This window comes from Falco peregrinus, chromosome 7 (genome assembly GCF_023634155.1).
Source record: "Falco peregrinus isolate bFalPer1 chromosome 7, bFalPer1.pri, whole genome shotgun sequence".
Taxonomy (NCBI): Eukaryota; Metazoa; Chordata; class Aves; order Falconiformes; family Falconidae; genus Falco; species Falco peregrinus.
The window spans coordinates 8,369,705-8,385,909 of record NC_073727.1 but is presented as its reverse complement, the minus strand read 5'-3'; positions in this window follow the sequence as shown (position 1 = coordinate 8,385,909).

Here is a 16,205-nt window from a genome sequence, read left to right as displayed (position 1 = left end):
GGCTGATCTGCAGTTGCAAAGGTTTGACCTATACATTTTGGTGAGGATAGAAAGATCTGACTTAGAATTCTCCTGAAAAAAAGTTTTGAAATTTCCGAAATGGAAGAGAGTAAAGCTCAAAAATCCACAATTGCAGCAAACTGAATGTCTTTTGCTTTCAATGAATTGTGTAAATGCTCCAAGTTTGCATGCAAGATGTAGTTCCTCTGTTATTTAGTAGAAATTGCAGTTATATAGATTGAATACCTCTCTCTTGGATATATTTTCAATAATTACCCTTGGAACACTGAAAGATGGCTAAATAGTGCTGGATCATGCAATCTGAGATTTGAAATAATTCAGAAGGTTTTGATCAATTGCTCTTTTTGTAGTGCTAGTAGGATAGAAGGAAACTTCATGAGTTGAATGCATTGAAAAGAATAGAACCATCCAGGGAGAATTAGAGCATGGAAAGTCCTGAAATCAAAGAAAGAAAGTATTAGATTAAAAAAATAGCATGAGAAATAAAGAATATGAAAGCAAATAATTTCTTTCATCTGTTGAGATGTGTGATTTTGTCATGAAACCTTCAATGAGCTCTGCTTCTGGACTAACTGCTGTGACGGAACTTCGGTATTTCCTGTTAAACGCTTCAGAACCTTAAGTATTTTTTGGTGATACTAGACAATGTCTAGAAAATACACAGATCACAAGCTTTTCTAAGAATAGCTTTATAAATGAAAAGAGTCGAAACCCAGAATTTTTATGAAGCAGGGTGGGGTTTGGGTGTTTGTTTTTTTTTGTTTGTTTTAGGTAGATATAGATTCATTTTTAAGGCTTTCATGATTTATTTTAAACTTTGTTTTGTATGCTACAAGTGAGTTTCAGGATCCAACCCAAAAATTAATTTCTTCTGGTGTCAGCTGCCATACCTGTTCATAACCAGACTATAGTCTTTAGCCTTAAAGAGCTGAAAACCTGAGCAAAGGACAAAAGAGAATACATAGATTCAGTATATGGACAGGAAAGGCCAAGTTTACAGTAGGGTAATATCAGGAACAGAATAGGTAATGATGAAAAATTCATCAGCTGTCTACTTACTAGGTTACCTGCAAGCAAACATACCTGAGAAGAAAAAAGATTTGTAGAAGTCAGTTGGCCTCAGCATAGCAAGAGTTTTTGAAGTGTATTCCTTTTTTTTTCCTGTTTTTCTCCCTCTAGTAAATTACTGCTGAAAAAAATCCTGAAGTGCCATTTATATACCTCTTTTTTTAAAAAAAAAAAAAAAATCCATATTTACTGAGATTTAGAGAATATGCTTGCTTTTAATCTTTGGGAAATATTAGCATTTTTGTAGCTTGCTGTGCTTCAATTTCAAGGATACATCTTTCAACTGTTTCTGTACTCTGTGTCTTTGAAGGGAAAATATCCTGCTATGTTCGTGAACATATTCATGAACAAAAGAAGTACCTGACTAGCACTAGCATCTTTTCTCTTTCCTGCTCAGCTTTTGAGATATGTTAGAATAATGCTATGAATTGTTTTAAAATCAGGTATTGGGCATTAACACAGATCTGTCACACTCCCTTCTCACTCAACAATTACTATGCTAAAGTCTTGTGATTCCTGCAGCTTCATCTTCTGTAACACATTGTGGCAGAAGGTAGAATTCAGCAAAGTACAAGAGATTATTTACTTTAGCATGTGATAATTATGTCAATAGGGATGAACGTTTTTTAAAGGCAGCAATTTGCAAGTAATTTGTTTGACTGGGAAAAGCTGCTGAGAACTGACTTCACTGTGTTACAGTAAAGTATGCCTTCTAATAAAAGTTGGACAATTTGTTTTTTGAGTGTTTAGGAAAAGTTACTGTGATAAAGTAGACAGTGAATCTTGGTAATGTTCAGGAGCATCGAACTCCTTAGGGAGCTCCTAGTGAGTGAACACTGTATCCTATGAAGGCATCACAGTTATTTTGTTTTCTGCAGTTTAAGGAGTGGAAAAATAAGATAAAAAGTCTTGAACTTATTTCAAACCTTGCGAAAACTACTAGTGAAGAAAACATGATGTGAGGAAAATGGATGAAGTAAAGGTTCATGAACTGTTGCTATATTTCTATGGAGATAATTCAATTGCAGTAATAGTGAAGCAAGTGTAATTCTCAGCTTTGAGGCGCACCGTGCCCCTTGTGCAGACCCGCAGGAAGGTAGCAGAACAGGTGACATCTGGCTCAAACAGTGGCATCCAGTGAGGATGCTCTTCCATCCTGTGGTATCATGCTTGTGCTAGACTAAGCGCATCCAGTTCTGGAGTTCTTGGTGCCAGGGAAAGGCCGATGACTGACCATCTGTGTTTGCTCAGTTGCGTTATTGGCTCTGTTCCCTGGCAGCCAACTGCGTACTGCATGCCTGCTGATACACAGGCACGTGCAGACAGTTCCTCATAAGAAATTAAAGTCAAATTAATTAGGCAGCTGCTCAGTGCTGACAACAAAGCACTTCTATCATGTGGTCCATCCTAATAGAATGATTATATGAGAGGAGTATATCCACTGACTAGGAAATGATCCAGTCATACCACTGGTTTATATAACAGGCTGTTGATTTTTGGTTCTATCCAAATAATACAACATTTCAGGCACCTAACTACAATCTATATTAAAGTGGCCTCATAGATTAGATGTAACTACTGCGCTATTTCTAAGTGCTCCACAATGTTACCCTAAGGTTTTAATAAACGACATTGTTGCTATTGAATAGTAATATGTTAAAACCCGAAACTCACTATATTTCCTAGCTATTTGAAAAGATTATTATCCTTGATGCTCATCTACGTGCCCTGCTTTAAGCCAATTCAAGTGACAGGTAAAATGATTATTTATCTTCCTCAGTGTTTTAGAAAATGATGGTTTATAGTGTTCCATGCACATCTGGAAAACTGTTCCATGTTTAATTAGATGTGGCAGAATGGAATGAGCTTGGGATAGAACATAGACACTGAATTTCTTTTCTTCACTGGTTCTTTATGCTTGGACAGGTGCAAAATTCATCATAACTTAAATATAAGAATATAAAGATAGACCCATCGTCTTGGAATTTGCCTGTTCCTGGCTCAGCCTTCATTATTCTTGACTCTAATGAAGCAAGTTTGCTTTCTATTTGCTCAGGCTTGCCCTGTATCAAGAGGTTAATATAACATACTTTGCAGTACTTGGAAGTGATTATAAAAGCAAGCCAAAATAATCCTGGATTATTTCAGGCAAAAAAAAAGTAATATAATTTTCTTAACTGTTAGTCTTTTTCAGATTAAGAAGCCTATTTATTGTTTAAATTTTCCTTCTATGAATGATTTCGTATTCCCTTTGGAGCGTCACAGACTGTTATGTTTAATAACCAGATAACCAGATGGAAGTCTTTCTTTTTGTCTTTATCCAAATTTTCACCTGTCTGGATGACCCTTAACATCTAAATAGTATGCAAATACAGGATAGTTAGAGACTTTCCAGTACTGAGTGCTCATGTAAATCTCCAAAGTACATAATTTATAGTGTATAAAAATGTTGCTTGTATATGCTTCGTGGAACTGATGAATAATTAATTACTTTTTTGTCATAAATATAAGGATTTCATAAGGAATCCTTGAGCGGTCTGCAATTGCAGTAGCCTCTTCTCTGCAGCTATTTGATTTTTTAAAAAATAAAGGTAATTAAGATGCTTGCAAGGCTAATATGCACATTTCACCCACATCATTTTTATTCAGGCTATGAATTCCTTGCCATAGAAATCCAACAGAGTTATAAAAGAGTGTTTAAAATAAGCTTCTGAGATGCTAATCTGAATGTTACTGCTCGGTGTGCTTCTGCCGGGGAAAGCTGTTTGAAAATAAGTCACATTAAGTTTTACTCTTACTGTTTACTACTTAATTTGTCAATGGGGGCAATGTAAGCTACAGAAACGAGAGCTGTGAAAGGAACTTGCTGTACAAGGCTGGTTTATAGTTAACATTTTGCATATATGAGCAGCTCTTGATGAACCAATTATCCGGCTTGCAGATTAACCATGATTTGAGTGTAGAAACATCTATGCTGGCATTGTTTTGACCAACTTGGACCTAGAACCAGTAGACAAACTTATCTGTTGCGTTGGTGGTTTTACCACTAGGGACTGATGAAACTCAGGTGTCCCTGTGCCTTAGCCACGCTATCTGATTGCTCTTTTTTGCCTTGGTGTGCTCATTGCATCTTTTTGTGGCTTAATTGGCATTCCCAGGATTTGGATTACTTTTGTGACCTAAGATACCTATTTCTTTACTGTATGTAAATGATTATATGCTCCAGAAATGCGTTCCTGAAAAGGAATAGACCAACTCCCCTTGAAAGGTAGTAATCATCTGAGTAGATGCTTTCTACGTGACAGCGCCATGGTGGTGGTTCTGTGCCTGTTGTAAAGCAATTGTAGTGCTGTCTAACAGAAGTGTTAATGCTGCTAACAGAAGGCTGTTATGAAACAAATGTGACAATCTGCTTTCATTTCATATTTCTTCTGCTCCCTGTCAGCTGTCGTGGCATTTACCTTTCTGATTCCCAAAAGATCCTCCTGTAACTGATCACATTACTATGACGGTATAACTCTGTTTATACTTACAGCTGGAAAGAACAGCCAGCTGAAACGTCCAGTATTCTTTTAACAAATGCAAGCTGTCACCTTGTCAAGACGCATTGCGAAGAACACCATCAGACACTCATCTTGCAAAGTACATTTATGAGAGTTCTATAGTGAAAACAAGTTTTGTGGGATAGAAACCCTTTGGTTTAGACAGGATTTAATTTCAAAATTAGTGTTAGTATTTCCTGAAGGCAGAACACTAGAAAATAAGTAAATTGAATTTCACTGTAATTTGACATCGGTACATATTTGTTCTCAGTATTTTTAAGCTACTCCTACTTAGACAACTCAGAATCAGCATCATGTATTTCCTTAAATTAATTAGATGTGTACGCTAATAGGTAGGATAGTTTCCATATTAAAAACAGAGAGAAAAAATTAACTTTCTGGCTAAGATGAAGGATGAACCATTACTCTGAAGAAAAATGTTAGAGAAATTGACATTTTAATGTTAAGCAATTTGGATGTGCTTTTTTTTTTTTTTTTTTTGTATCTGCATTCTCTCATTGCTTATTAGGTCAGTAATTTTGGGTTTCATTTTCCTCATTAATGGAAAACATGCCACTCAAAAGATCAGTAAGGGCTGCCAAGTATGTACACAATTTTCTAAATATTTTCAGTGCTCTCAATCTTTTCTTCTTTCCTTTTTAATGTTTGTAATTGACACATTTAAAAAACTAAAAGCTGGTGGTAAGGCCATCATGTCCTTAAGCTGCCAAGTGATTGTGATGGCAGATTAGAAAACATGTTCATACAAAAAATTGATTTAAAGGGGGTTTTTTTGCATATTTAGAACAGTACCTCCAGTAAAACTAACTTTTATAAGAAGATGTGCTGAGAAATAGCAGAATGTACCTGGGGAAGGGGCATATGGAGACACTGACAACATGGTCCTCAACAATGCTGAGGACTTCGCCGAGTGCTGTGCAGATGCTGCTAAAGCAATCCTCGTACTTTCATGAGATGGTTCTGGAAATGTTTGGGGTGTGACAAAGCTGCGATAAGGGCTTTATCACCATGCCTTAGAGAGTAGGTGTGCAATTTATTGTGCCTTATGCATATCCCTCATGTGCCATAGAATGAAAGAATAGAAGCGCTACTACTGTGGTATAATGATGGCATTGGCATGCAGCAAAATTATGGGTGTATTCTGCAGGAATTTAACATAAGGTGAATGCTTATCCTTATCTGACTGGAAATCTGTAGTATATAGGGTTCTAATTAAAAAAAAAAAATGTTGCTTTTATTCTGGTTGTCCTGATCTCCTTGGCTTAAGCTGTGGTCCTATGAACACTTCCCTTTCTTCGGGAGGAAATATGCGTGGGCACTGCGGCACAAAAAGCAACCCAGGTTGTGTCTTCCGTCCTGTGACCCACAGCTGGTTCTTGCTTCTTTAGAAACAAAAAAACCTGATCACCTTATTAATACTTATAAATGAAATATAAACTTTGCAATTATAAATACCTGTCTCAGAATCTCTTCTTAGTTGATGTGGTGGACGCTTCAGCCTTTGCTGCTCTTTGGTCTGAGCACTCATGGAAAATGCAGATGCTTCCAGTATTGAAACTGTGAGTGTTAGACGTAAGGCACAGTCATGACCATTGATGGCCAGTAAGCAGAGAGAGAAAATGTCTGGAAATGCTGTAGCTGTTGAAGCCGAGATATCTCGTGTTGCCTTGAGCCGTGATGTGGGATACCCCTGACACCTCCCTGACACAACGGGAAGCAATTACACGTAACACCGCTCGGTTTCTCTTGCCAAGGGATGTGTTTCCTCAGATTTGCTAAAGGAAAACTGCAGGACAAGAGGGCAGGGGGAAGATTGTGCATCCCTTTTTGGTGGTGTAAAAGCTTGACTGAAATCCTATTTTCTGTTACTCATTCCAGTTTAGGACTTGTGAATTAAAGGAATTTTAGATATCTGTAGTGCAAAGGCATGCTTCACTTAAACACGTTTAAATTAAGCTGTATGAATTAATTGTGTTATGGAACAGAACCGTTCTCTGGTACATTTAAAGGCGTGCAATATCTCTTTAACACGGTACAGCCCTTTTAATGGTTTTCCATAGTAATTTCTCCCTTTGGCTGTGTTGTATTCAGCTTCATTTTAATTGGTCTTTTAATTGATTCCTTGCACTGTTATCTTTTCAAGAACTGAAAATACAACTACAGTGGTGTCCTCATTTGTCACATTTCATAGCAAATTAAAATTCACTTTACATTAAAAATACTTTGGTTTTCCTCCTAAGGTCAAGTCAATGGATAACAATTCCGGAAAAGGCCTATTAGTACATCCCGTTTATCTGGCTATTCTGCAATTTCAAGATGTTAGCACTTTTAAGAAGCTGTTAGGGAAGGTGCTAATTCAGAGATTGGTTTGTTGCATTGAGCAATTGCGAATTATGGCTGTTCACATGGTAAGAACAGACTGTCTGGGGAGGCAGTCCAAGCATTTATGGGGTCACAGATATAATTAGATTAATTCAGTAAAACGGTCCACAAATTAATCATAACCAAAGAAAGAAAGATGATGAGTAATTGTGATCAAAACATTTTCTAGGAAAAGGGAATAACATAGAAAATGTATATTTAATGACTTAGACAATTAGGTGTCTTCTACAGAAGTGTAGAAAAGCCATCAAAACTGAAAGCTCATTTATAAAGTAGTAAAGATTCTGAAATGTAATTGTTACCTTAAGGAAAATAATTTAAAATACTGGGTTCATATTACACTTATTTAGAATGGGTCTTTTAAAGCAGAACAGGGAGCAACCTCTAGCTAAATGGGACTTGCAAAATAAAACTAGAATACTGTGAGAAAATGGTTTTGTTGCAACAGTTTTAGAAATGGCAGAATTTGGTAAAGGGCAGCTGTATTCCTGAGTGCAGAATTCTAGCACGCCTTCTGGTTGAGGCTGAAGCAATCTGAAGGCTGGGTAGTAGCTGGCCCGCATGGTGGGGTGTACTAAGCCTCTTTTATATGCTTGACTACATGCAATTGCCAGGCATGCAGCAAAGACCAACCGGTCGGCAACTGGGGACATAAACGTGATCTTCTCAGCTTCTCTGGCTTGTTACAGACACAGGTAGAAGACAATTATTACCGGGATTTACCCCCTGGGAATTCTGGAGGCTTTGTAACCAAAACGATGCCCCGAAATAATTGAGCCGCTGCAGCCCTGTTGTTAGAGTTCAGGAAGAAAGCTGAAAAAGCAGGTGGTGCCCACACATCTTGCAGATTTTTGAACAGACCTCTAGCTTTTGAGATAATGAAAAGTATGAAAAGACATCTTTATTTTCCAGAAGGACAATGAAGGGTTCTCTATTAATCTGCTGAATGCTTCCTACCAAAATGTTCCTCCTTTATAATATGAGATACAGTAATATCAAAGTAGCCTGGCATGTCTGATTCATAAAAATAATGGAAAAATAAATAATTTATGTATATAAAATTTTAAAAATGCTGGATATTCGTTAGTAACTTCAGCCCTTTTAATAGCATTATTGCTTTAGGAATGAGATAGAAACAATAATTTTTTTAAGGAAAAGGAAGCACCATAAAATCACCAGGTATTTAATATTTCTGTTAAAAGAAAGGAAACAAAACAGGTTACATCAGTTCCTGCATTTCCATCACATCCATGTGAGGTCAATGCTGGTTAATATTAAGGCAGATCTAAAGCAAAGCATAGCAGTGTTTTTTTTTTTTTAAAAAAAAAACACAATAGAGTTTAACCTCCAAAGGCACAGTCTAGACAACCAGCATTTAAGACAAAATATTAATCAAAATATTAAGACTGGAGGAATGTGGTGATTTAGGCAGTGCCACGGGGCACTGGAGATTTCACTCTCTTTCTGGTTCTTCTATGCACTTCCCATAAACTTGCCATTTTTCCCCTCAGTCTGTATTGAGTCCGTTTTTGCTCCTAGCATGCCTGATTCCCTGGGGAGGGTGAGTGCCCAGCTGAATCCCAACTTCTCTTGATGTTGAGATGCAGGTGTGCACCGTTGCCTGGAACCTGTGGACAATAAACGGGGGCTGCTGGGCAGAGTCTGCTGAGGCCCTTCGTGTCGGTTTTGTGCAACTCGGTGAGACGAGCGTAGCGCGTTAAAGGAGGAACATCTTGGCTCACTGGAGCAAAATGCGGCACAGTTACTCGGCTTTTAGTTTTTCCTCCATCACTTCAGGAAGAAATTTATTTCAAAACCAATTGTAAATTCTTATGAGTTGGATGAGAGGACAGTCAGAGTCGATGGTATTATTAGTTTTTACTTCCCAAGTGCTTTACAAGTGAAGCAGAATTTAGGCTTCCTCAGTTGCTGAAGAAAACAGCTCTTTGGTGAAAAATGGCAAGCAGGTGATGGTGCTCGTAAATACCCAGCCGGAGAGGTAGTCGTGGCTAAATGCAGGTACGTCATGTTTGCTGCTTTCTTGCTTTGTTGCCGTCAGGTTTAGCAGTGCGGTACTGCGTAAACCAACCTGCATGTGGAATACCAGATCCGACTCTGAAACTGCAGAGGAGTGCGGAGCTGTATTTATTTAAGAGTCTTGGGTTGGCTTATTTGTCAGTTGTCTGTCTTAGAACAGAAGGGTACGATTTGTCATTTTCAGTTTGAGTTTGAAGGGTAAGAGGGTATAATGCAACTTGATGATGTAATGCTAATGAAAAATACGCAGTAAAAATGAGATGGGGAAGAGAGAAACTGAAAATATGAGGGTTATAAGAAAAGAGTTCTCAAATTAAGAAAAAGCAGAAACGTGTGAGATAATGATGGGTGAAGAAAGCATAAATGGACAAGAGAAGTTCCCTCTGCCTCAACTCCCCAAAGTACCATGGCCCCAGCTTAGTGATGGCCAGAACCTCCTGATGGTGGCTCTCTCTACTTGTTTGGTGTTACTATGCTAAGCACACCCCTGTGTGCATGCTGTGTTCGTAGCACCGGTTGTAGCTACTGGTATTCTTGTACGGTACCTCGTGAGCAACCGATTTTACTTTTGTCCCGCAACTAATTTTAGTACTGACTACTTAGAAGGTTCTTTGTCTTTTTGATCTTTGGGGACAGAATGGATTTACACAGTAGTGTTCAGCTGTGTTATGTGACAGCACTGTTATACCTATTGTAATAATTTTGAAGTAATGTACTTATGAATCTCACGTGGATCATTCTACATAGGCAGCTCTTGTGCTGCAGGCCAGAAAAAGGAACGCTGCGAAAGCTTGGTGGAAGAAGACAGCATTAGTCTAAATATCTATGATTCTGCTCCAATATGTGGCTGTGTTGCTAAGTAGCTACACAATACTTACTTTCTCTGTGTTCTTTGACTAGAAAACCTTTCCCACTCTTCATAAACTCTGCAAAGAGATTCTGATTTTTTTTTTTTTCCTGTTTACCAATTTTCAGTGTTTGAAAACTGCTGTAAGAATTTTGCTAAATGACTTCTGGAATATCAAAAGGGAGAAAAAAAGTTTTTATTCAGACCTACTTACGTTTTCTTGAAACTCCATAGCAAATTTCTATGAATTTGCTTAAAATGATTTCTTTTCATGTCCTTTTCCATTGATTCAAATCCTAACTCTTTTTCTTTTATCATATGCTTTTGCTTGGGTAGTGGTTAACCTTTTTCTTCTGAGGATTCTGCCAGTCACAAGGCTGTTCATCTGTCTTCTGGAAACAAAGAATTCCAACTTTTTTACCTAAAAATTTGGGGATTTTCTCATTTCTGTATTGCATTGTCTGTATTTCTGTAAAATTTTTTATTATTTGATAATCTCAAAAGTCTGTGGTTATTAAAGTTTTCTTAGAAAAAAATCAAAATAACATATGAACCACTTTAATATGTGTCAGACATAAAGGAAAAAAATGCAATTAAATCAACAGCATTCCCAATTCTTTATTACCTCCAGCAACCGATAAAGTTTGAGTGTTTCCACATACTTGCAGCTGCAATAAAACCATGTCTCCAGTAGAGCAGGGTATGGTGCTCCTACTCTGTTGATGTGAACTGTGTGTACGGTTATTTATACAACATTTTCACCTAAAACTTTAAATATAAACCAGTTAAACGTATTTACCTTTATGAGATTACTCTTATGCTTCAGAAAAAGTGACAAAAAGCTTCTTCAGAGAAGAACAAGGGAGTCAGAAATTTGCTTATTTTGCTTAGTATCTTTTCATGGTTCATTTAACTCACTAATATTGATTGTTATGTAGTATAAAAGCAATGAAAGCTTATTTAATGTTCATTTGATATTGGAAAAATTACAGGTGTGTTGATGTGGGTGGGTTTTTCTCTTACATATGGAGCTGAGGTCCCACTTCCTGATGTGAAAATTCTTCTGAAATCATAAAAGAAATCTTAAATCTTGATCACAAAAGTAATAAACCAGCAATTTTGGGGTTTACATTTCATATACTCTCCTTATCAAATATTTTTAAATAGCCTTAAACATTGTGACTATTTATGCTTTCACCGTAGTTGACTCCTGCAGCTGCTTGGTTTGGTGCAAGCAGGACTGCAGGTACGTAAACCCTCCGTAGCTTTGTCTAGCTAGCGAGGCCAGTGGCGGCTGTAAAGCAGGACAGGTTGGGAGCCAGGGTGGCCTTGGAAATTTGTGTGATTGATCTGACTCCAGTCCTTGAGAATGTTGAATTCACTTTCATTCATATATTTTTAAAAGCAGGAGAGACCATAAACCTAATATTTTTGTCTAGTTTCTGTATAGCATAGACTAGTATATTTTATAAAATTTTGCATAAAAAATTGTAGTTAAAGAAAGCATATCTCTCAGAAACCCTGCTTTTCTGAACTGAAGGTATCCGGCTATACAGAAACAGACTCTGCCTTATTTATTCCAATGCTTGATCAGCCTCAATTATAGTAACTGTTTATCATGTTACATCATTGAGTACAGCAAAAAGCTTTTTCTGTGCTTAACTAAAGCACTTTTTCATGCACTATTTTTCATGCCCACAAAGATGCTTATTCTCTATTGAGTCATCTATCTTTTCATAAATTACTTGTTTTGATAATTTCTTTTAATAAAGTAGATGTACTGAAATCTTTGCATCTTTCTCTGTCAGATGGTTTCTTCAGACCTCATTAGCTGTGTGTTTTGGAAAGCATATTTTTTTAAGCTTGGGCAAAAGAATCATATGCTTTGTGGAAGCATCGCGATATGTATATATAGTCTTATGTACAGAGAGAATCAAGTGAGCACTCATATGACTTATTTATGCTGCAAGCATTTGCTTATATACTTTTTAATGAAGCATCATACTGAAGACATGAATATATTTGCTTGAACAATATGACATTTGCACCTTTTCCAAACCCATGGCTTTCCAGGATAAGGTAAGATTGTATTCCTTATTTGTGAATCTTTGACTTAAAACTGTTCAAAATGACCTAAAGGTCAAAATCCAAAACCTGATATGACTGTCCTGTCCTCATTACTGTCCTGTTATCATGTAAGAGTGATTGAGCTGTGTGGCCTTTGCATCGATAAAAATATTTAAACTAATTTCCAGTAAAAGCACTTCTAGCTACCAAGTGCTGATTCCTGCAGAATCCCTTACAGAAGGTTTCACTTCTGGGTCTTCTAAAATGTTTCTAGGTCAATTTATGTAAGGAAAATAATTAATTATTTATATTTTCTCTTATTTCAGGTAATCAGTCTTCTACAGAGATCTGAAAAACCTTTGGATATCAACATTCAGTCCAACAGTTCCCCACCTTGCCCAGCCAAACTGTCCCAGGACCTTTAGGCACCATGATCCTGCCCACTGGCCCCCTCATGCCCCATCCCAGCAGTCATGGGAGTCCTTGGAAACCCACATTTCCTTTCGTTTGTCATTGCTCTCCTCTCCTTGGTTTGTGTGTGTGTGTGCTGTGTGTTTTTGTTTGGTTGGTTGTGGGGCTTTTGTTTGGTTGTTTTTTTGGTTTTTATTTACAGCAACTAAAGTGCCAGGTTGAAGGACCACCAGTGACCTTTCTGGATTTCTTGGGGCTCTAATTCTGTGAAGGGGCAATATTTGCAAGGGTGCATTTCTCAAACAAAGAAAACTTTCTCTTTGTTACTGCATGGGCTCTTATGGTTCCTGTACCTTTGGAGGACATTTTGGTAATGACTTCTGGATGCTGGAAGCCCTAGGAACTTCATTAGCATGGAAAGGGTGCTTCACCTAGCATTAGTTGAGTTTCCTCAAAGGGACTGATTATGCATTTTCAGAAACTGTATTATGGCTAGGAGCCATACTTCACTTCTTTTGATGACACTTTCTTTTCAAAGGGTCTGATCTTTCCATTGACATCTGTTATTGTCCCTTTCTGAACTCCTCTTACAATGTTTAGGGGCCCCAGAGGAAAAGACATTTTAGCTGACATTTGGAAGGCAGGGGTTTTTTTTACTTATTTAATTTCTTCTTTGGTTTTGGATGCCCATCATTCTTGTTTCCATTCAAATTAATTCCTGCGCATTTAGCTGCGCTGATATTTTGTGGCACTGGATGAATTCCCTGCTGAAGCATGGCAGCCGCAGCAGCCTGTTTGGGAAAGGCAGTGCTGTCTGTGGGATGAAGCATATAGCCATGTGCCAGGCCTGCCTGCCCCCTCCAGGATCTCTCACCGGTAGCATATGTAACTTATAATGTCCACATGTAAACTATAACAGACTCATCTTCTGCTGAATTTCCCCTGTGGTGGAGCATGGCAGGAAGACACGGAGGTAAGCATCTTCAGGACTGCAGAGGTGCATCAATATCCTTGCCAGCAGTGTTCCCTCCTACATACTCCATCCTTACTCTCCCGCTCCTCAAATATTTATTTGCTCTGCAGTGCAAAACACCCTCAGCAGGCTGGAGTGAGAGCAGCCCTTGCCCCTGCTTCCCTTCACAGTGGTTGTACTGAGCGGTGCTGCAGAAAGCGTGAGATGGAATGTGTCCTCAGCAGGTGACCACAAGGAGAACAGCCCTCTGGCCAGGAGAAAACCAGGTCACACCACCCTGGGCTGTTTTCAGAAGGACCAACCTACACTTGCGTTTTAGAATGAGGAGCTTCGCTTCCTTGTGCCAAAGAAAAATTCAAGATGTGAATCTTGACTAAAGGGAAGTTACCCTGCCCCCACCTCCCCCCCAGTATTAGTGAAATTACTATTTAACTACATTAAAATGAAAACTGCTTTTGGGGGGTGATAGTTTTGCTGTAATTAAAAAAAAATAAATGTGAGGTTAAAAGATAAAAGTTTGTGAGCGTAGTTGGTATGAGTATTTATACTCTTTGTCACTGACTGAAATAAATGTATCAAACAAAAACACTGTTGTGTTTCATATAGCGGTAAGAAAATCAAAGTATCAAAGTGCTTTCCTAAAGACCTGTATACTTTTGTCATTTCAAACAGTAAGATATATGGTATCTACCTCACTTACTGTCCCTACTTTTTCCTACTTTTTCACAGTTGTTACCACATGTAGCCATATTGTTACCTGAGGTTTCTTGTTTGCAACCCTGAGAAATCAACGTCATTGAGAAAGTAATTTTTGAAGACCCAAAAGTGGAGTGCTAATTAAAGCAATGCAGCAAAAAAATCTGATAAATTGTGCACGGGGAAAAGAAATGGAATGATGAGCATCAGATTTCCCTCCAAGGCTTAATCCCAGTATATTAATCTGTCAAGCCATGCAATTAACCATCCACCAGCCTGATTGGCACGAAGTGGCGTCTTTATCATCTTGACAGAAGCAGTGGTGCCCCAAGCTTGAACAGGAGACTGTTTTTCGAGCATGTACAGGGAACTTTGTCAGGTTTGGAGGAAAAGTTTGTGATGGCTGCCCTAGGTGTACCACCCATGTGAAGTGGCTGCTTTGGCTTTGGTGACACAATACCAAGTAGCAGATTGAGTGCTGATGGACATGAAAATGTTTTTGTGTGGGTCTGGCTGAAGTACATTAATGAAGCGACTGCAAATGTTTGTTGTGGCCACTCCTTTCCTAAGCATCTGGTTCTTCAGCTTGGTTGACTGCCCATCTTAGGTTTCAATTAACCCAGAACTCCAAAACAATAACAAAAATCAACATATTGTTTTTAATTTTTTACTGTCTTTTCTTAAAGCTCAGATGCAGACAGCTGTAAAAAAACTCTAGAAAATTTTGATATAAAAAACTTTAGGCTTCTCCTTAGAAATATTCTGCTGGAAAAAAAGTTTCAGCACTTTTCACTTTTCTTAGAGTTTAAAAATGTAGATATCCACCAGAAAGTATACTAGTATTTTTATTACTAGCAAAATTATGTCATTAAAAGGCCCAGACAATTTAAAAAGATATGTAAGAAGTAATATGCAAAGTGCACCATCAATACACACTTTCTATATCCTGTGTTTATGAACAGCTGTATTTTGCATGAGCAACATTAATAACTGAACTCATGTGCTAGTGTTGCTAATAAGCAGATGTCTGGTTTTCACCTGCGCTTGGAAATAAGAGTGGCAATGTCCATTACTGAGACTATATTGCAGTAATCATTTACTTTATAGCACAAAACTGGAAAAAAAAAACCAAACCAGCAGACTTTCTTTATGTTTTAGTATTGTTGTTTATGATCTCTTGAAAGAGTTTGTCTTTTAGAAGTTGCTCTGTATATTGTTTTCTTCCACAAACCTCAAGATTTTTAAACATTTTTCACTCTATTGAAAATACATCATAGATTGATGTGTCATATTTGGATCTTTCTTTGTTCAGTTCCTTTGTCGTACTATATTGTTCAATTAGGTGCTAAGTTAATTCATATATTTCATTTGCAGATCCATAATTAGAAAGAAGTTGTAATTTCTCACTGAGCTCCTTTTGACTTATGTGAAGTAAGAGCTCCTTTGGACCTGCAGTATTTAAGAGGGGACAAGAAATTTTTTGTGTGTGTAATCTGCTGTAGGGATCCAGGACTCATTTAAGGGAATCCTTAATAAATTGAAAGGTTAATTGTTATCTAACTAGTGATATCATTAGTCTGAGTGAAAACTATGCTTATTCTGGCTTCCTCTGTAAGTACCATGCAGCAATGTCAATAGTCTCTAAAAGTATTCTATTCAGTGTTTTGCGGCTATTTTGCTGGACATTTTATGCCTACCTCTTCCGTGAACTCTGGCTACCAACTTTAAATGTTACTTGTTTGATTTCTGTTATTTTTATTTGTGTTAGAAATGTGATATCCATCTCCTGACCTCTTGACATGAGTATTTCACTACAATTCTAAAACCAGCATGTCATGGTCATATGATGTTTTCACTACAGATTTAGAAACCATTTAAAAAATGTACTTTATAAGATGAACCTGATTCTAAGGGTCATCTAGAGCTTGAAACAGAGCCATTCGGTATTTGAAAATAATTCAGTAACACATTGGTTCTTAAACAAACCCAACTACTACGTAATAATTAAAGAGCTTAGGCCTAACATTGTTTAATGATTCTGAAAGACCTGCTTGATTAAAAACACCCAGAGAAGATTAATGACTGCAATAAGTATACGACCTTATGGCATCTCATAAAATTGTTCTTTGAAAAGTTTAAT